At 41.9% G+C, this 20,802-nt stretch overlaps 1 protein-coding gene across 1 annotated transcript in view; it reads left to right on the forward strand.

Annotated features, from left to right (window-relative positions):
• The window catches only part of LOC128690311 (death-associated protein kinase 1-like), a 532,947-nt gene that overhangs the window by 19,244 nt on the left and 492,901 nt on the right, over positions 1 to 20,802 (forward strand).

Genomic DNA, 20,802 nt, shown 5'->3' on the forward strand with positions numbered 1-20,802 from the left:
TGCTGTGTCCAGTCTCTGGAACATCCTGTCTTTGTCCACCTAGTCAATTCCTCTCAGTATTTTGTAAGTCGTTATCATGTCCCCCCTATCTCTCCTGTCCTCCAGTGTCGTCAGGTTGATTTCCCTTAACCTCTCCTCATAGGACATACCTCTTAACTCTGGGACTAGTCTTGTTGCAAACCTTTGCACTTTCTCTAGTTTCTTTACATGCTTGGCTAGGTGTGGGTTCCAAACTGGTGCCGCATACTCCAATATGGGCCTAATGTACACGGTGTACAGGGTCTTGAACGATTCCTTATTAAGATGTCGGAATGCTGTTCTGAGGTTTGCCAGGCGCCCATATGCTGCGGCAGTTATTTGGTTGATGTGCGCTTCAGGAGATGTGCCTGGTGTTATACTCACCCCAAGATCTTTTTCCTTGAGTGATGTTTGTAGTCTCTGGCCCCCTAGACTGTACTCCGTCTGTGGTCCTCTTTGCCCTTCCCCAATCCTCATGACTTTGCACTTGGTGGGATTGAACTCCAGGAGCCAGTTGCTGGACCAGGTCTGCAGCCTGTCCAGATCCCTTTGTATTTCTGCCTGGTCTTCGATCGAATGAACTCTTCTCATCAACTTCACGTCATCTGCAAACAGGGACACCTCGGAGTTTATTCCTTCCGTCATGTCGTTCACAAATACCAGAAACAGCACTGGTCCTAGGACTGACCCCTGTGAGACCCCGCTGGTCACAGGTGCCCACTCTGACACCTCGCCACGTACCATTACTCACTGCTGTCTTCCTGACAAGTATTCCCTGATCCATTGCAGTGCCTTCCCTGTTATCCCTGCTTGGTCCTCCAGTTTTTGCACTAATCTCTTGTGTGGTACTGTGTCAAACGCCTTCTTGCAGTCCAAGGAAATGCAATCCACCCACCCCTTTCTCTCTTGTCTTACTGCTGTCACCATGTCATAAAACTCCAGTAGGTTTGTGACGCAGGATTTCCCGTCTCTGAAACCATGTTGGCTGCTGGTGATGAGATCATTCCTTTCTAGATGTTCCACCATTCTTCTCCTGACAATCTTTTCCATGATTTTGCATGCTATACATGTCAGTGACACTGGTCTGTAGTTTAGTGCTTCATGTCTGTCTCCTTTTTTAAAGATTGGGACCACATTTGCTGTCTTCCATGCCTCAGGCAATCTCCCTGTTTCGATAGATGTATTGAATATTGTTGTTAGGGGTACACATAGCGCCTCTGCTCCCTCTCTCAGGACCCATGGAGAGATGTTATCTGGCCCCATTGCCTTTGAGGTATCTAGCTCACTCAGAAGCCTCTTCACTTCTTCCTCGGTTGTGTGTACTGTGTCCAGCACATGGTGGTGTACCCCACCTCTCCGTCTTTCTGGAGCCCCTTCTGTCTCCTCTGTGAACACTTCTTTGAATCTCTTGTTGAGTTCCTCACATACTTCACGGTCATTTTTTGTTGTCTCTCCTCCTTCCTTCCTTAGCCTGATTACCTGGTCCTTGACGGTTGTTTTCTTCCTGATGTGGCTGTATAACAGCTTCGGGTCAGATTTGGCTTTTGCTGCTATGTCGTTTTCATGTTGATGTTGGGCCTCCCTTCTTATCTGTGCATATTCGTTTCTGGCTCTACGACTGCTCTCCTTATTCTCCTGGGTCCTTTGCCTTCTATATTTCTTCCATTCCCTAGCACACTTGGTTTTTGCCTCCTTGCATCTTTGGGTGAACCATGGGCTCATCCTGGCTTTTTCATTATTCCTGTTACCCTTGGGTACAAACCTCTCCTCAGCCTCCTTGCACATTGTTGCTACATATTCCATCATCTCATTAACTGGCTTCCCTGCCAGTTCTCTGTCCCACTGAACCTCATTCAGGAAGTTTCTCATTCCTGTATAGTCCCCTTTCCTGTAGTTTGGTTTCATTTGTCCTGGCCTTCCTGCTTCCCCCTCCACTTGTAGCTCTACTGTGTATTCGAAGCTCAAAACCACATGATCGCTGGCCCCAAGGGGTCTTTCATATGTGATGTCCTCAATATCTGCACTACTCAAGGTGAATACTAAGTCCAGTCTTGCTGGTTCATCCTCTCCTCTCTCTCTTGTAGTGTCCCTTACGTGTTGGTACATGAAGTTTTCCAGTACCACCTCCATCATCTTAGCCCTCCATGTATCTTGGCCCCCATGTGGCTCCAAGTTCTCCCATTCGATCTCCTTGTGGTTAAAGTCGCCCATGATCAGGAGCTTTGCCCTGCATGCATGAGCTCTTCTCGCCACTGCAGCCAGTGTGTCAACCATCGCTCTATTGCTCTCGTCATACTCTTCCCTTGGCCTCCTGCTGTTCCGTGGTGGGTTATACATCACTGCAATTATCACCTTGGGACCACCAGAGTGAAGCGTTCCCGCTATGTAATCACTTTCTTCTCCGTTGTCTCCTCTCTCCAGCTCATCAAAATTCCATCGGTGTTTGATCAGCAATGCCACTCCTCCACCCCCCCCTGTTCCTTCTGTCTTTTCTCAGGATCTGGTATCCCGCTGGAAAGATGGCATCTGTTATCATACCTGTAAGCTTGGTTTCTGTGATCGCTATGATGTCTGGTGATGCCTCTTTGACTCTTTCGTGCCACTCCTCCCACTTGTTTGTTATTCCATCAGCGTTTGTGTACCATACCTTCAGTTTCCTTTCCAACACTGTGGTTTGGGGGGCCTGTGGGGGTGGGAGACCTGGTAGCATACTGTGGGATTCTATAGTTGGGGGTTGGGTGGAAGCTGTGGGTATGGATTGTATTGTGTGTTGGGATGGTGTGATAGGTTGTGGGGTTCTGAGGATAGTTGTGTGTGTGCTTGCCCTTGCTGCTCTGTTCTGCTCTGACTGACCTCTGCTGGTTCCATCCTTGTCTCCTTTCCTAGCTCCTTTCGCTTTTTTGTCCTCTCCCTCAGCTGCTGTCTCTCTGTTTGTGTTCTGTCTCTGTCTAGGAACACCTTCTTGTACTCTTCCGAGCTTTTCAACCGTGGTTTCTCTTGGAGGATCCTGTTCCGCACTGTTTCTGTCCTGAGAATCAGCTTGATCGGTCGGTTTCTCCCCTTCAAGTACCCCCCTATTCTCTGAAAATTTACAATCTCATCCATGTCTTCTCCCCCTATTTCCGTGATGATTTTCTCAATCTCCTTTCTTTCTTCCTGCCGTCTTTCAGTGTGTGTCCTTTCCTCTCTCTCCCGAAGCCCATGGATAATCACTGATTTTGCCCTTTCCTCCTCCCATTGCCTCTCCCTCTGTGACTCTGGTTCTTGTCTGTATGTGGTCATTTTCTCCCTTGATTTTTCCAGTGGCTCTTTGTAGCATGGTTGTGCCTCAGCATTTGACCTATCTCCCTCTCCATCTGCACCCATCTGCTCTTCCCTTCCACTCCCTGGCCCTTCTTTGCAGGCTGATATGACCTTAGCATAATTCATATCTCCTTCCTTCCTGTTCAGCCTCTCATCTTCGTATGGTGTGTCTTCTCTGGTCACTACCCCTGAGACTTGCTTCAGCCTGTTTACCTCAAATTCTAGGACCTTTACCCTGGCTACTGCAGTTTCGACTTGTGCCTCCCAATTCTTCGTCTCCTTCTCCAACCTCTTTTCCCATTTCACAGAGAGCTCTTTCTCCATTTTTTCAGAAAGCTCTCCTAATTTTCTCTCCCATTCTTGCTCTATCCTTTTCCACTGTTCCTCCATCCATTCCTCCCTACCAGTACCATTGTCATCTGATCCCTGATTCCTGCAAGTCCCAATCATTTTTTTTTTAGTGAAAGAGAGAGAGAAAGAGAAAAAGAAAAAGGGGGAGAGAGTGAGAGATAGGGAGAGAGAGAAGGGGAGCCTAGAAGGAGGGGAAAAGAAGGGAAAAAGGGGGAGAAATTGAGAGAGAGGGAAAAGGTAAGAGAGAGGGGGGAGTGACAAGGGAAGAGAGAGAGAGAGAAAAGAAGAGGAAGAGAGAGAGTAAGAGAGGAAGAGAGAGAGGGAGAGGGAGAGAGAGAGGAAGAGAGAAAGAGTGAGAGGAAGAGAGAGAGGATGAGAGAAAGGGGGAGAGAGAGAGAGAGAGAGAGAGAGAGAGAGAGAGAGAGAGAGAGAGAGAGGAGAGGAGAGGGAGAGAGATGGGGGGGAAAGGAAGGGTTATAGTGTGTGTGTGTGTGTGTGTACTCACCTAATTGTGGTTGCAGGGGTCGAGACTCAGCTCCTGGCCCTGCCTCTTCACTGATCGCTACTAGGTCCTCTCCCTCTCTGCTTCCTGAGCTTTGTCATACCTCTTCTTAAAACTATGTATAGTTCCTGCCTCCACTACTTCACTTGCTAGGCTATTCCACTTCCTGACGACTCCATGAATGAAGAAATACTTCCTAACGTCCCTGTGACTCGTCTGAGTCTTCAGCTTCCAGTTGTGATCCCTTGTTTCTGTGTCCCCTCTCTGGAACATCCTATCTCTGTCCACCTTGTCTATTCCTCGCAGTATCTTGTATGTCATTATCATGTCTCCCCTGACCCTTCTGTCCTCCAGTGTCAACCTTTCCTCATACGACATTCCCCTGAGCTCTGGGACTAGCCTTGTTGCAAACCTTTGTACCTTCTCTAACTTATTGACATGCTTGACCAGGTGTGGGTTCCAGACTTGTGCTGCATACTCCTGTATGGGCCTAACATACACAGTGTACAGTGTCCTGAATAATTCCTTATTAAGCTATCGTAATGTTATTCTCAGGTTTGCCAGGCGCCCGTATGCTGTGTGTGTGTGTGTGTGTGTGTGTGTGTGTGTGTGTGTGTGTGTGTGTGTGTGTGTGTGTGTGTGTGTGTGTGTGTGTGTGTGTGTGTGTGTGTATGTGTGTGTGTGTGTGTGTGTGTGTGTGTGTGAGTGAGTGAGTGAGTGAGTGAGTGAGTGTTACTAGTAGTCAAGAGAAAGTGGACCTCTTTGCCAAACATTTTGCTACCAAAATGCAATTTCCTGATCCAGCAAGGGACCCTCCTTGGTTAGCTGCAAGAACTGTGTCAAACCTGTCAGTGGTGACAATAAGGCAAGAGGAGGTGCATTTCCTTCTTAACCCTTAAACTCTCCAAACAGATTTACGTTCACATGCGTAGTGCTCCAAAAGTAGATCTACGTTTTTTACATATTTTCAAATATAACAAAAAAATGTAGATCAAAATTTTTTACACGTTTTCAAATATAAAAGAAAAAAGATTACGTTTTTTTACATACTTTCAAATGTTGAAAAAACGTAGATCTATGTTTGGACAGTTTAAGGGTTAAATCGCTTGACCAAGAAAAGGCTGTAGGCCCAAACAAGTTGAGCCCAAGATTGCTGAGATGTGCATACCTGCTAGCAGCACCTCTAACTCTCATCTTTCAGCACTGCCTAGTACAGTGTAAATGGCGTTGTCTGTGGAAAGAGGCAAATGTAGTCCATGTTCACAAAAAGTAGAGCAGAGCATTTATCAGCAGCTACAGACCAGTATCACTCCTGTCAATCACTGGCAAGATCCTTGAGACAATAATCTTAAGACAAATGACAGAGTTTTTCGACTACCTCTCACTACTTTGTGACCGTCAATATGGCTTAAGGAAAGGTTACTCTGCTGCTGATCTGTTGTTAAACCTCTCCACTAAATGGCACCAGTCACTGGATGAATCCAAAGCCAACTGTGTGGTAGCACTGGACATTGCTGGTGCTTTTGACCGGGTGTGGCACCAGGGCCTCTTGGCAAAGCTGCAAGCACTGGGAATTGCAGGCTCTACACTATGTCTCCTCAGTGATTACCTTCATGGTAGATCTCTAAGGGTAATTCTCAGTGCAGCAGAATCAGCAAGACATCCTATTGGGGCAAGTGTTCCACAAGGAAGTGTGCTGGGACCATTGTTATAGAATGTCTACTTCAGTGACCTTCTTCATCTCATCCCAGAATCCCATGCATATGCAGATGACTCTACATTGACATTCACTTATCCAAGAGAAGAAATGCCAGCTGCTCTAAGCTACGTCAATCACCAGCTAAGAGCTATATCAGCCTGGGGAAACAGATGGCAAGTAACATTTGCACCTGAGAAAACACAAATGTTGATGGTCTCTAGGCACCATGATGGTAATGCCGGTGCAGTAGTAAGTATGAATGGGAGGGTGCTGGTACCTGAGGAAGAAGTTGATATCCTTGGGGTGAAATTTGACTCCAAACTGACCATAAAGAACCACGTTGTAAATCTTGCAAACAAGGCAACCACGAAGCTTACAGCACTTCGCTGTATCTTGCATCTGCTTGACATTAGGGGTTGCAAGATTCTGTATGAGGCACAGGTACGCTCACACCTTGAGTATGCTTCACTTTCTTGGTTTGCCTGCCCCCCCTTTCATCTGCGACTGCTTGGCAGAGCAGAGAACAGAGCAAGACGTCTCATCTCTTGCCTGGACCCATCCTGGATTGATCTGTCATTTCAGCAGAGCCTTCAACACAGGAGGGATGTGGGTGGCCTTACTGTTATGTACAAGGCCAACATTGTCAAAGTACCACACTTGGATCCACTTAGAGGACAGAGAGAAGCAAGCTTCTATACCACAAGATGGGCAGAAAGCAGCAACTTCACTCTGGCTGTACCCTTCTCCAGAACATCACTTCATCTGAGATCATTTATCCCCAGGATGACTCGGGTCTGGAACACGTTCGTACAGCATTAAAATGTCAACGAGATAGTCAGTTGATCAAATGAAAATGCTGGCCCACAGATAGCTCCAACTTCATCCTGTATGTTTCATAACAATAAAAATGCTTTCAAATGATCTGATGTAGGTAACAACTCTTCGCTTGTCAGTAAAATTAGGAATCCTTAACTTGTAAATAGCTTGTCAATAAAGCTAGAGATCCTTAACCTAACCTTGTCAAACCCTGTTTAAAAAAACAAAATGAGTTGGAGAGAGAGATGGAGATGGAGATGAAAATACATACAGTAGAACCCCCGTATCCACAGAGTTGATTTTCACAGTTTCATTTATCTGCCGTTTAGTGTGGCCCTGAAAATATTAAATGGAAAATTCCAGAAATAAACGATTCATAAGTTTCAAATTTATTTTATTTATTTTATGTCTTTGCAAACAGTACATTGAGATTTTGTATTTACAATAGTGGGTTGCAATGCAGAGAGCCTCTATTATGCCTAGGCATTATGGGCTATTGTGTGCTATTCTGAGTAACATGGTGAAACCTTCCCACCCTGGGTACGGAAACCATCGAAAATATTCGAAAAATGAGTTAAGCTTACCAAAATATAGTTCAACAATCTGGCAGTATTTTGGTGTAAATCTGATCCTCATATGATGTTTCTTAAGAAAATTATAGTCACTACAACACTTATTGTGATGATGCCAGAGTTAGTATTGTCCATCTAGGGAATTTTTGGTAATTTTTCTGATTTTTTTTTTTTCTTTTTAGTTTTTAGTTTTTCCTCTAATACATTAAAATCACCATTTGGTAGCATTACAAAGTGGGAGGAGCTTATCCCAGACAAGGGAGTACTAAGAGCAGTCTCAATGGTGCTGGAGATGTCATGATGTAAGAAGTGTCACTCTGGGGCACTATAAAGTCTCATATTTGTTTTGTTATTGACAGTTTTATTATCTAGGTATCATATGTTTTTTGGAATTACAGTGGTCCCTCGTTGTTCGTAGTTAATCCGTTCCTGGAGCCGTTACTATAAACGAAATTTACGATTTACGAATCAATTTTCCCCATAAGAAATAATGTAAATACAATTAATCCGTTCCTGACACCCAGAAGTATTAAAACAAAAAAATTTTTAACATGAAATATACATGTAGTACATAAACAATACAATGGGAAATGATGAATAAAACATTAACAGCAGAACACTTACCTTTATTGGAGATTCTTCTTAGTGTATGGGAGACTGGAGGAGGAGAGAGAGTGAATTGTTTATAGTTTGGAAGGGGAATCCCCTTCCATCAACACCTCAGGTACCATTTGCTTTTCTGGGGTTGCTTCTCTTCTCTGTTTCTTAATGCCACTAGGACCACCTTGAGAGTCACTGGAGTCCTGTCTCACAAAATAACTGTGGAGAGAGCTCTGTTTCTGGCGTCTCTTTAACACTTCCCTAAAATGGCCCAAGACTTTGTCACTGTACATGTTGCCAACATGGCTTGCAACAACCTTGTTAGGGTGATGTTTCTCCATAAAGCTTTCCATTTTACCCCACATAGTAAAAATCTCTTTAATTTCTGAAGAAGGCACCTTCTTCCATCTCTCTTCCTCCTCCTCTGCAGCAAGATTCTGAGCTGTGATGTGTTGCTCTTCCTGCTGAAGCTCTTGCAGCTCCTCAGTGGTGAGCTCTTCATTGTGGTCTTCCACCAATTCTTCCACATCCTCCAAACTCACATCCAACCCCATGGAACTCCCCAGTGCCACAATTGATTTTACAACAGACATAGGCTCATTAGGGTCAGTCCCAAATCCTTCAAAATCCCTCTTGTGGACACAATCTGGCCACAATTTTCTCCAGGCAGAGTTCAAAGTCCTGGTAGTCACTCCCTCCCAAGCCGTACCTATAAGGGTTATGCAGTGAAGGATGCTGAAGTGTTCTCTCCAAAATTCCCTTAGGGTCAAGTGAGTGTCTGTGGTCACAGTCAAGCACCTGTGAAACATTGCTGTTGTGTAGAGTTTTTTAAAGTTTGCAATAACCTGCTGGTCCATGGGTTGGAGGAGAGGAGTGGTATTCGGGAGCAAGAACTTTACTGTGATGAACCCAAACTCCTCGAAAATTAGGTCATCCAAGTTTGGAGGATGAGCAAGTGCATTGTCCATTACTAGCACGCACTTGAGATCCAATTTCTTTTCCAGGAGATAATCCTTCACACTAGGGCCAAACACTTCATTGAACCACTCGACGAAAATTTCCCTTGTGACCCATGCCTTACTATTAGATTTCCAAAACACACACAATTTACTCTTCATAACATTGTTTTTCCTGAACACTCTGGGATTTTCAGAATGGTACACTAGTAATGGCTTCACTTTGAAATCCCCACTAGCATTAGCACAGAACATTAGCGTCAGCCTGTCTTTCATAGGCTTGTGTCCTGGCATTACCTTTTCCTCTTGTGTAATGAAGGACCTCTTTGGCATTTTCTTCCAAAAGAGGCCTGTTTCTTCACAATTGAACACTTGTTCAGGTTTCAGTCCTTCACTGTTTATGTACTCCTTGAATTCATGCACATATTTTTCAGCTGCCTTGTGGTCCGAACTGGCAGCCTCACCATGGCTTACCACACTGTGTGTGTCAGTACGGTTCTTAAATCTCTCAAACCAGCCTTTGCTGGCCTTAAATTCACTCACTTTACCACTATTTGCAGGCAATTTCTTTATCAAATCTTCATGCAACTGCCTAGCCTTTTCTCAAATAAACGAAGTCATAAGAGTATCTCCTGCTAATTGTTTCTCATTTATCCACACCAAAAATAACTTCTCAACCTCTTCGAGTACTGGTGATCTCATTTTTGTCAGCATAGTTACTCCCTTTGAAACAACAGCATCATTTATTTCATTTTTCTTGGCCACTATGGAACATAAGGTTGTGTAGGGTTTCTTATACATCCTGGCCAGTTCGGCCACACTTGTACCACTTTCACATTGTTCAGTGATGGTTTTCTTAAATTCAGTCGTATTTCTCACCTTCTTTACCACAGGCTTGGCACTAGGAGCTTTCTTTGGAGCCATGGTAGCTTATTTAGTACTTGCAATCACTAAAATAAATGGAATATTATGAAATATTTCGCTGGAGCACATGAGGGGACCTTCGCTCACTGGTAAACAATGCCAGACTGGCTGCCGCCCTGGCTCACGCCATGCGTACGTGTCCCGGACGAACTACGACTCGCGAGTCAACCTATGAAAAGCGAGTTCATGTTTATACGAAAATACCCCTATGATTGGCGAATTTTACGATTGCCGGGAACTACGAAAAGCGGGGGACCACTGTTTGTGAGGAACATGGTACATGTCATAAAATCAAATACAAACAGCCACAAGGGAGAAAATTGACATAATAGTGAGGTATAATAGCCCTCAAACGTATACTAGTGTCTTTGTCTATGATATAGTACTATTAATATGGCATCTTCAAAGCTAATAAGACACTCTTAATGATTTTAATGTGTACCTGCATGCCAGCACAGTGTGTAAGTTTGTTAAGGTACAGGTACACATAAGACATAATGGAGAGATGCAGAGCTCATGGAGAATGGAGACAAACCGGGATGTGTGTGGTGAGCATATTAGTCGGGTGGGGGGAGCAGTATAGCGAGTTTTGGTGATAATTCGAAATGTCTGTATTAGAGGAATGCTGTAAGGCGAAGTTCTGTAAAGTAGGGCTCTACTGAATATGAATAGATGGAAGATGACCCAAGAGTTGTCCTAAGTAAAAAAATACTGTATTGGCAAGTGGCATGCAAGTACAGTAGGGCTCCACTTATATGGCAGGTTAGGTTCCAGGCTACTGCCGGAAAGCGGACATTGCCGGAAAGCAAAACGCCATTTGTTTCCACTTATAAATGTCGGATAATAAGTTTACACTAACATATATAAAGTTAGCAATAGAACAAGGCATTAAAAACCAATAAAAAGTAAAATACACACACATTACATTCATTACTTACCTCAAAATATTTGTAGTCTTAATATAGGGTGAGAAGTGAGTAATGTTTATTGTAAGAAGTTAGGTGTGGTAGGTATGGTAGCCAGCCAGGCCACCCAACCCCACCCAACCCACACGTAATATACTTCGAAATTTAAAGAGCCCTAGAGCAATAAAATGCATGTAGTGTATACGTACTCATTACTTACCTTAAAATACTTGTAGTTTTAATTGTCTTAATATAGGATGCAAGGTGAATAGTAGGGTAGGTAGGTATCGAATAGTGTGGTAGGTATGTAACCATATCTGGCCACCCCACACACACATTATATACTAGGTATTTAAAGTGCCCTAGAGCAATAAAATGCATATTGTGTACACTCATTACTTACCTTAAAACATTTGTAGTCTTAATGGCCTTAATATAGGGTGCAAGGTGAATAGTAGGGTAGTAAGGTATCTAATAGTGTGGTGGGTATGTAACCCCATCTGGCCACTCCACCCACACATTATTTTTTTTATTATTATTAACACACTCGCCAATTCCCACCAAGGCAGGGTGGCCCGAAAAAGAAAAACTTTCACGATCATTCACTCCATCACTGTCTTGCCAGAAGGGTGCTTTACACTACAGTTTTTAAACTGCAACATTAACACCCCTCCTTCAGAGTGCAGGCACTGTACTTCCCATCTCCAGGACTCAAGTCCGGCCTGCCGGTTTCCCTGAATCCCTTCATAAATGTTACTTTTCTCACACTCCAGCAGCACGTCAAGTATTAAATACCACTCATCTCCATTCACTCCTATCAAACACGCTCACGCATGCCCGCTGGAAGTCCAAGCCCCTCGCACACAAAACCTCCTTTACCCCTTCCCTCCAACCTTTCCTAGGCTGATCCCTACCCCGCCTTCCTTCCACTACAGACTGATACACTCTTGAAGTCATTCTGTTTCGCTCGATTCTCTCTACATGTCCGAACCACCTCAACAACCCTTCCTCAGCCCTCTGGACAACAGTTTTGGCAATCCCGCACCTCCTAACTTCCAAACTACGAATTCTCTGCATTATATTCACACCACACATTGCCCTCAGACATGACATCTCCACTGCCTCCAGCCTTCTCCTCGCTGCAACATTCATCACCCATGCTTCACACCCATATAAGAGCGTTGGTAAAACTATACTCTCATACATTCCCCTCTTTGCCTCCAAGGACAAGGTTCTTTGTCTCCACAGACTTCTAAGTGCACCGCTCACCCTTTTTCCCTCATCAATTCTATGATTCACCTCATCTTTCGTAGACCCATCCGCTGACACGTCCACTCCCAGATATCTGAATACATTCACCTCCTCCATACTCTCTCCCTCCAATCTGATATCCAATCTTTCATCACCTAATCTTTTTGTTATCCTCATAACCTTACTCTTTCCTGTATTCACTTTTAATTTTCTTCTTTTGCATACCCTACCAAATTCATCCACCAACCTCTGCAGCTTCTCTTCAGAATCTCCCAAGAGCAAAGTGTCATCAGCAAAGAGCAACTGTGACAACTCTCACTTTATGTGTGATTCTTTATCTTTTAACTCCATGCCTCTTGCGAAGACCCTTGCATTTACTTCTCTTACAACCCCATCTATAAATATATTAAACAACCACTGTGACATCACACATCCTTGTCTAAGGCCTACTTTTACTGGGAAATAATCTCCCTCTTTCCTACATTCTCTAACTTGAGCCTCACTGTCCTCGTAAAAACTCTTCACTGCTTTCAGTAACCTACCTCCTACACCATACACCTGCAACATCTGCCACATTGCCCCCCTATCCACCCTGTCATACGCCTTTTCCAAATCCATAAATGCCACAAAAACCTCTTTAGCCTTATCTAAATGCTGTTCACTTATATGTTTCACTGTAAACACCTGGTCCACACACCCCCTACCTTTCCTAAAGCCTCCTTGTTCATCTGCTATCCTATTCTCCGTCTTACTCTTAATTCTTTCAATAATAACTCTACCATACACTTTACCAGGTATACTCAACAGACTTATCCCCCTATAATTTTTGCACTCTCTTTTGTCCCCTTTGCCTTTATACAAAGGAACTATGCATGCTCTCTGCCAATCCCTAGGTACCTTACCCTCTTCCATACATTTATTAAATAATAGCACCAACCACTCCAAAACTATATCCCCACCTGCTTTTAACATTTCTATCTTTATCCCATCAATCCTGGCTGCCTTATCCCCTTTCATTTTACCTACTGCCTCACGAACTTCCCCCACACTCACAATTGGCTCTTCCTCACTCCTACAAGATGTTATTCCTCCTTGCACTATACATGAAATCACAGCTTCCCTATCTTCATCAACATTTAACCCTTTGAGGGTCCGTCCCGTAGATCTACGGCTTTACGTTCAGGGTCCAAACCGTAGATCTACGTCATGAGCTCAGCTCACTCTGATAAACTGTGAGTGGTACATTTGGGCCTAGATATGAGAGAATACATCTATGTGGTATGTGTGCACCACATAAAACAGATCCTGCAGCATGCTGTGTATAATGAGAGAAAAAAACTGAAATCATGATTTTTTTATTAAAACAGCGACTTTGCAGTGTTTTTTCGTATGTTTTTTATAGTTCTATTTGCGATTTCTTGGTCTCATTTGATAGAATGGAAGACATATTACAGAAATAGAGATGATTTTGATTGGTTTTAGCACTGGAAATGGCTTGAAACTGAGCTCAAAGTAGCAGAAATGTTAAATTTTTGCCGATATTCAAGAGTAAACAAACGACCTCACACGTCTAATACACGCCAGCTGGTGGGTCTAATATGCATTCACAGATATGGTGATGATATTTATACAATTATTACAGTATTGCATAACAGTAAATCTTCTATTTTTTGGTGTGAATAAAAATTCATTATGTGAATAAAAAATCAAAATGGAATTTATTAGTAAAGCCTCAAAACGTAACTAATGAACAGAGGAAATGTTAGTTTAGTTCCAGGAATACCTACATTGTTTATTCTGGACCCTATTTTGAAATTGGAATATTTTGAACTTTGTGTTAAATTGGCCAAATTAACAATTTCCGATCACTTTAATTTGTAGTTGAAACAGTTGACTTGGCGATTTCTTGTGCTCAATCGATAGAATAGAAGTAATACTAGTGAAATAGCTAAGAATTTGCTTGACTGGAATAATGTAATTGGCCTAAAATGGGAGTCAAAGTCGGCAAAATCGCCGATTCGTAAATATCGCTGACACATCAAAATTCGCGAGAGCATAATTTCATCAGTTTTCCATCAAATTTCGTAGTTTTTGATTTATTACCTTCACAAAAAGATTCTCTACCATTTCATAAGAAAAAATAAAAAATTTTTTTTTTAAATTCTTGGACACTGGGGCACCACTTCAGATTTGGGCCTTGGACCCTGAAGGGGTTAACAGTTCCTCAAAATATTCCTTCCATCTTCCCAATACCTCTAACTCTCTATTTAATAACTCTCCTCTCCTATTTTTAACTGACAAATCCATTTGTTCTCTAGGCTTCCTTAACTTGTTAATCTCACTCCAAAACTTTTTCTTATTTTCAACAAAATTTGTTGATAATATCTCACCCACTCTCATTTGCTCTCTTTTTACATTGCTTAACCTCTCTCTTTTTCTCCATATACTCCTCCCTCCTTGCATCACTTCTACTTTGTAAAAACTTCTCATATGCTAACTTTTTCTTTACATCATCATTCCACCAATCGCTCCCCCTCCCTCCCGCACCCACTTTCCTGTAACCACAAACTTCTGCTGAACACTCTAACACTACATTTTTAAACCTACCCCATACCTCTTCGACCCCATTGCCTATGCTCTCATTAGCCCATCTATCCTCCAATAGCTGTTTATATCTTACCCTAACTGCCTCCTCTTTTAGTTTATAAACCTTCACCTCTCTCTTCCCTGATGCTTCTGTTCTCCTTGTATCCCATCTACCTTTTACTCTCAGTGTAGCTACAACTAAAAAGTGATCTGATATATCTGTGGCCCCTCTATAAACATGTACATCCTGAAGTCTACTCAACAGTCTTTTATCTACCAATACATAATCCAACAAAATACTGTCATTTCGCCCTACGTCATATCTTGTATACTTATTATCCTCTTTTTCTTAAAATATCTCATCTTCAAGACTAATAAGACACTCTATGTGATTTTAATGTGTACCTGCATGCCAGCATAGTGTGTAAATTTACTTAGGTACAGGTACACATAAGTATATATAAAATATGAAATAACTTTAAAACGCTTGAAATTTTGGTAAGTTTCCAAACATAATGGAGAGACGCATGCTTACGGAGAATGCAAACATACTGGGTGGCATGTGTCGTATAAGAAAGACAGGAGCCGTATTAGCGGAATGCTGTAAGGCGATAAGCCATAAGGTGGGGCCCTACTGTATGTCGGACACAGTACCAGCAGCTGCATACTAGTATGTCGGACAGTTAAAGGGGTGATGTTATTGTCTTATTGCGCATAATTTATCAATCAAACTTTATCATAGGTCTGTATGTAAATGAAAAATGACATATATAGGGTTCACTACTATCCTTGGTAAGTGTTGGAATATATCACCCCCAGATACGGGGGGGAAGGGGACTACTGTATGTGGAAAGTAATTGAGGGTATAATCCCAAATCTGCCTGCATACTGGAGTGAGAGATACACAAAATAAACCCATTGAAAAGCAGGGGCACTATGGACACCATAAGAGAACATTGTGTGATATCATCATCCATTGCCCCAGATTATTAAACATCTTACCAGAAGATATCAGAAACATTGCTGGGACAAGTGTAGAAGTTTTCAAGAATCAGGTCCAGAAAATTGTGGATATGGCAAGGAGAGTGCCAGGTGAAGGCTTTGAAGATATGCAGGCAGAAGACCTGAATGAATTCTTAGATGATGATGACAAAACACCACAGGAGAATTATTGGAAGAGTTCAGTTCTCAGATACAGTATATGGAAGGCAGATAGCAGAAGAGGATGGGGATGAACCTGATTCTACACAGTTTACACTCCAAGATATACATGAGATGCTGCATACTATTGGGAAACCTGTAAACTTTTTGACTGAAAAAGGAGCATGACACAGCTAAAAGTATTTCTGCAAAGCAGGGTTTAGAGCAGGTATTGATTCCTTATTGTCAGATGTATAAGATACTGCAGTTTAAAACAGCAGAGATGCATTTCAAACTACCTGAGCACTCCAGTACAACCATCAACTTGTAACACAATATCCCCAACAATCAACATCAGCCCAGCAGGAGAGAAATGTCATAAAATACCAACAAGGTGGAAAAGACACAAAAGCAGTATAATGCAATAATTTATTGATAATGTTTCACCCCAGACAGAGAGCTTTATCAAGTCAAAAACAGATCTACCTGGGAAGAAAGGCTGTGTATATGTATAGTGAGAGTAGAGCAAATAAGTAAGAAAGTTTATTTAGGCACAGGTACACTTAAGTACAATTAACATACATAGTGTAAGTTACCTAGGATAACCCAAAAAAGTCAAAGTGACTTACTTCCATTGGGGTCCTTGACCTGAAGAGTGATTTATGTTGAAAAATTTTGGGTAGACTGATGACAGAGTGTATATCAAAATGGTATACAATACCGACAGGTTGGTAGGTAAGACACTGCTCTTGCCTACTTTCTGTACATGACTGAAGAAGCCTACTGTGTAGGTGAAATGTTTCAGAATAAAGTTGCCTAACTGTTGCCTAAGTGTCTTACCTATCAGACTGATGACAGGTTATACAAATATATGGCTGAGAGGTTGAATTCAAGAAGGACCTGTATAATATGGAGCAGGAGGCCTGCTGCAGTGTTCCTGTGTGGGATAGCGATGAAGAAATTTCTTGGTAAGAGGTTCACCTTCGTTATAGGAACTGTTGCTCTGGTTATATTTGTTTGATGTGCTGATTAGTGATGATTCCAGAATCTTGTGTTTTGAAGTGTTGTTGCCTTTAACAGTGAATTGTGCACCATTATAATTGATCAGGTAGTTGTGCTTGTTTCTGTGAGAAACACAGGCATTGTTCAAGTGGTCCATCCTGCTAGCATATTTATGTTCATAAATGTGAGTGTGGAGGTTTCTTGATGTTTCTCCCATGTATATTTGGTCACAGTCTTTGCAAGGGATTGTGTCTACCCTTGCTGTGGTTTTGTTTTGGGAGTGTCCCTTATCCTCAACTCACCTAGACAACACACAACCAGAAGATACATATTTCTCCCTAATAACTCTGTGGTTTAACACATCTTCGATATTATCTCCAACACCAAATTCCAAGTATCCACCACTGCCTCCACTACAGTCAAGAACACCACCAGTAAGGGACACCTCTGAAACAACCATGGGAGGGGTATACACAATCCCTTGCAAAGACTGTAACCAAATGTATGTGGGAGAAACATCAAGAGACCTCCACATAAATTTCTGAACATAAATATGGTAGCAGAATGGGCTGAACAATGCCTGTTTCTTGTAGAAACTCTCACAACCATCTGATCAATTACAACAGTGCACAACTCATTGTTGAATAAGACACTTCAAAATGCAGGATTCTCTAGTCATCCCTAATCAGCATATCGAACTACTTCAGCCAAAACAACGGCATCTACAACATAGCTGAACCCCTTGCCAAGAAGTTTCTTCATTGCTGTTTCATACAGCAACAGGTCACAGCATGGAGAAACACTGCAGCAGGCTTAAAGGCCCATACAAACAGAACTTTCTCAAATCCAACCTCTCCTTAGCCATATATTTGTCCAACCTGTCATCACTACCCAGTTGTTTTCAACATAACTCACCTGACTTTAGGTCACTACTCTCACTACATACATATGCACACCCTTTCTTTCCAGGTGGGTGAAACATTGTCAGTAAAGGATCACATTACTGCTTTTGTGTCTTCTTCCATTAATCCAACAGCCATAACTATCCATCTTAGCCCACTAAGGCTACAGCAATCCTCTCCATTCACTTGAAGATTACAGTATAATGTACCAGCAACGAGACCTTTATTTTTTTTTTTTTTTTATTATCACACTGGCCGATTCCCACCAAGGCAGGGTGGCCCGAAAAAGAAAAACTTTCACCATCATTCACTCCATCACTGTCTTGCCAGAAGGGTGCTTTACACTACAGTTTTTAAACTGCAACATTAACACCCCTCCTTCAGAGTGCAGGCACTGTACTTCCCATCTCCAGGACTCAAGTCCGGCCTGCCGGTTTCCCTGAACCCCTTCATAAATGTTACTTTGCTCACACTCCAACAGCACGTCAAGTATTAAAAACCATTTGTCTCCATTCACTCCTATCAAACACGCTCACGCATGCCTGCTGGAAGTCCAAGCCCCTCGCACACAAAACCTCCTTTACCCCCTCCCTCCAACCTTTCCTAGGCCGACTCCTACCCCGCCTTCCTTCCACTACAGACTGATACACTCTTGAAGTTATTCTGTTTCGCTCCATTCTCTCTACATGTCCGAACCACCTCAACAACCCTTCCTCAGCCCTCTGGACAACAGTTTTGGTAATCCCGCACCTCCTCCTAACTTCCAAACTACGAATTCTCTGCATTATATTCACACCACACATTGCTCTCAGACATGACATCTCCACTTCCTCCAGCCTTCTCCTCGCTGCAACATTCATCACCCATGCTTCACACCCATATAAGAGCGTTGGTAAAGCTATACTCTCATACATTCCCCTCTTTGCCTCCAAGGACAAAGTTCTTTGTCTCCACAGACTCCTAAGTGCACCACTCACCCTTTTCCCCTCATCAATTCTATGATTCACCTCATCTTTCATAGACCCATCCGCTGACACGTCCACTCCCAAATATCTGAATACATTCACCTCCTCCATACTCTCTCCCTCCAATCTGATATCCAATCTTTCATCACCTAATCTTTTTGTTATCCTCATAACCTTACTCTTTCCTGTATTCACTTTCAATTTTCTTCTTTTGCACACCCTACCAAATTCATCCACCAATCTCTGCAACTTCTCTTCAGAATCTCCCAAGAGCGCAGTGTCATCAGCAAAGAGCAACTGTGACAACTCCCACTTTATGTGTGATTCTTTATCCTTTAACTCCACGCCTCTTGTCAAGACCCTCGCATTTACTTCTCTTACAACCCCATCTATAAATATATTAAACAACCACGGTGACATCACACATCCTTGTCTAAGGCCTTCTTTTACTGGGAAATAATTTCCCTCTTTCCTACATACTCTAACTTGAGCCTCACTATCCTCGTAAAAACTCTTCACTGCTTTCAGTAACCTACCTCCTACACTATACACCTGCAACATCTGCCACATTGCCCCCCTATCCACCCTGTCATACGCCTTTTCCAAATCCATAAATGCCACAAAGACCTCTTTAGCCTTATCTAAATACTGTTCACTTATATGTTTCACTGTAAACACCTGGTCCACACACCCCCTACCTTTCCTAAAGCCTCCTTGTTCATCTGCTATCCTATTCTCCGTCTTACTCTTAATTCTTTCAATAATAACTCTACCATACACTTTGCCAGGTATACTCAACAGACTTATCCCCTTATAATTTTTGCACTCTCTTTTATCCCCTTTGCCTTTATACAAAGGAACTATGCATGCTCTCTGCCAATCCCTAGGTACCTTACCCTCTTCCATACATTTATTAAATAATTGCACCAACCACTCCAAAACTATATCCCCACCTGCTTTTAACATTTCTATCTTTATCCCATCAATCCCGGCTGCCTTACCCCCTTTCATTTTACCTACTGCCTCACGAACTTCCCCCACACTCACAACTGGCTCTTCCTCACTCCTACAAGATGTTATTCCTCCTTGTCCTATACACGAAATCACAGCTTCCCTATCTTCATCAACATTTAACAATTCCTCAAAATATTCCCTCCATCTTCCCAATACCTCTAACTCTCCATTTAATAACTCTCCTCTCCTATTTTTAACTGACAAATCCATTTGTTCTCTAGGCTTCCTTAACTTGTTAATCTCACTCCAAAACTTTTTCTTATTTTCAACAAAATTTGTTGATAACATCTCACCCACTCTCTCATTTGCTCTCTTTTTACATTGCTTCACCACTCTCTTAACCTCTCTCTTTTTCTCCTTTAGATAATAAAATTTTATGTACATACCCTGTTTAGCTACACAATCTTTTTCATTGTTTAAACTTAACTATAGTATAGCATATGGTCATGTCAACAGATATGTTACATAAGAAAAGTTATTATTTTTAAAAAATTAAGAAAGTTAAACAGTTTGGCATTTTTTTAAAGGTGTCAATAACACAACCCTATTTTCCTATATTTTCTCATATCTTCACACCACAAGTTCCAATGTCACTAGTGCAGATTTCCATATTTCCACATTTGTTTCGTCTATTGAATATCATATTTAGTAACTTTTATTTTTAGGGATGGTGATTTGTTTCTTTCATGAACCAGGGATGTGCAGTAAACAATATTTTTTTAAGCATACATAGTACAGCTAAAGTAATTGCCTTAATTAATACTGTGTATTGAAAAAATCATATTTATGCTGTCAGATTATATGGAGAAAATGCTAAACATGAGTTTTGTTTATAATATCAGGTATACTTCATGAGCCATTAAGTTTGTGACGTAAGTTCGTATATTTGTTCATTTTTTAATATCTTCCCTAACTTTTGGTTATAGTTTTTAAGGTATGCATTGCACTTTCTTACATATCTTCTAATCATGCTTCCAAACTTTGTCCCAAAATTAAACACTTAAATAAACCAATTTTTTGTTTTGTGATGCGTATGCGTAAAGAATGTTTAAAATTTGACACGACTTTAAATGCATTACAGTGTAATTCTTTATAGTAAAGCATGTTAATATCATTAAAAATAATAATGTTTTGTTTCTAATTTGATTTGTGAGATCTGTATCAGTAATATAAACTAATAATAAATAAATTGTAGCTAGCTTTATGTTGACATGTTTATGCATACAAGTTTGCTCAGTGCTCTTCTAGTTTAAAAAACTGGTATGATAGTCGAGAATGTACTGTACTGTGTTATTT

Source organism: Cherax quadricarinatus, chromosome 32 (assembly GCF_038502225.1).
Source record: "Cherax quadricarinatus isolate ZL_2023a chromosome 32, ASM3850222v1, whole genome shotgun sequence".
NCBI lineage: Eukaryota > Metazoa > Arthropoda > Malacostraca > Decapoda > Parastacidae > Cherax > Cherax quadricarinatus.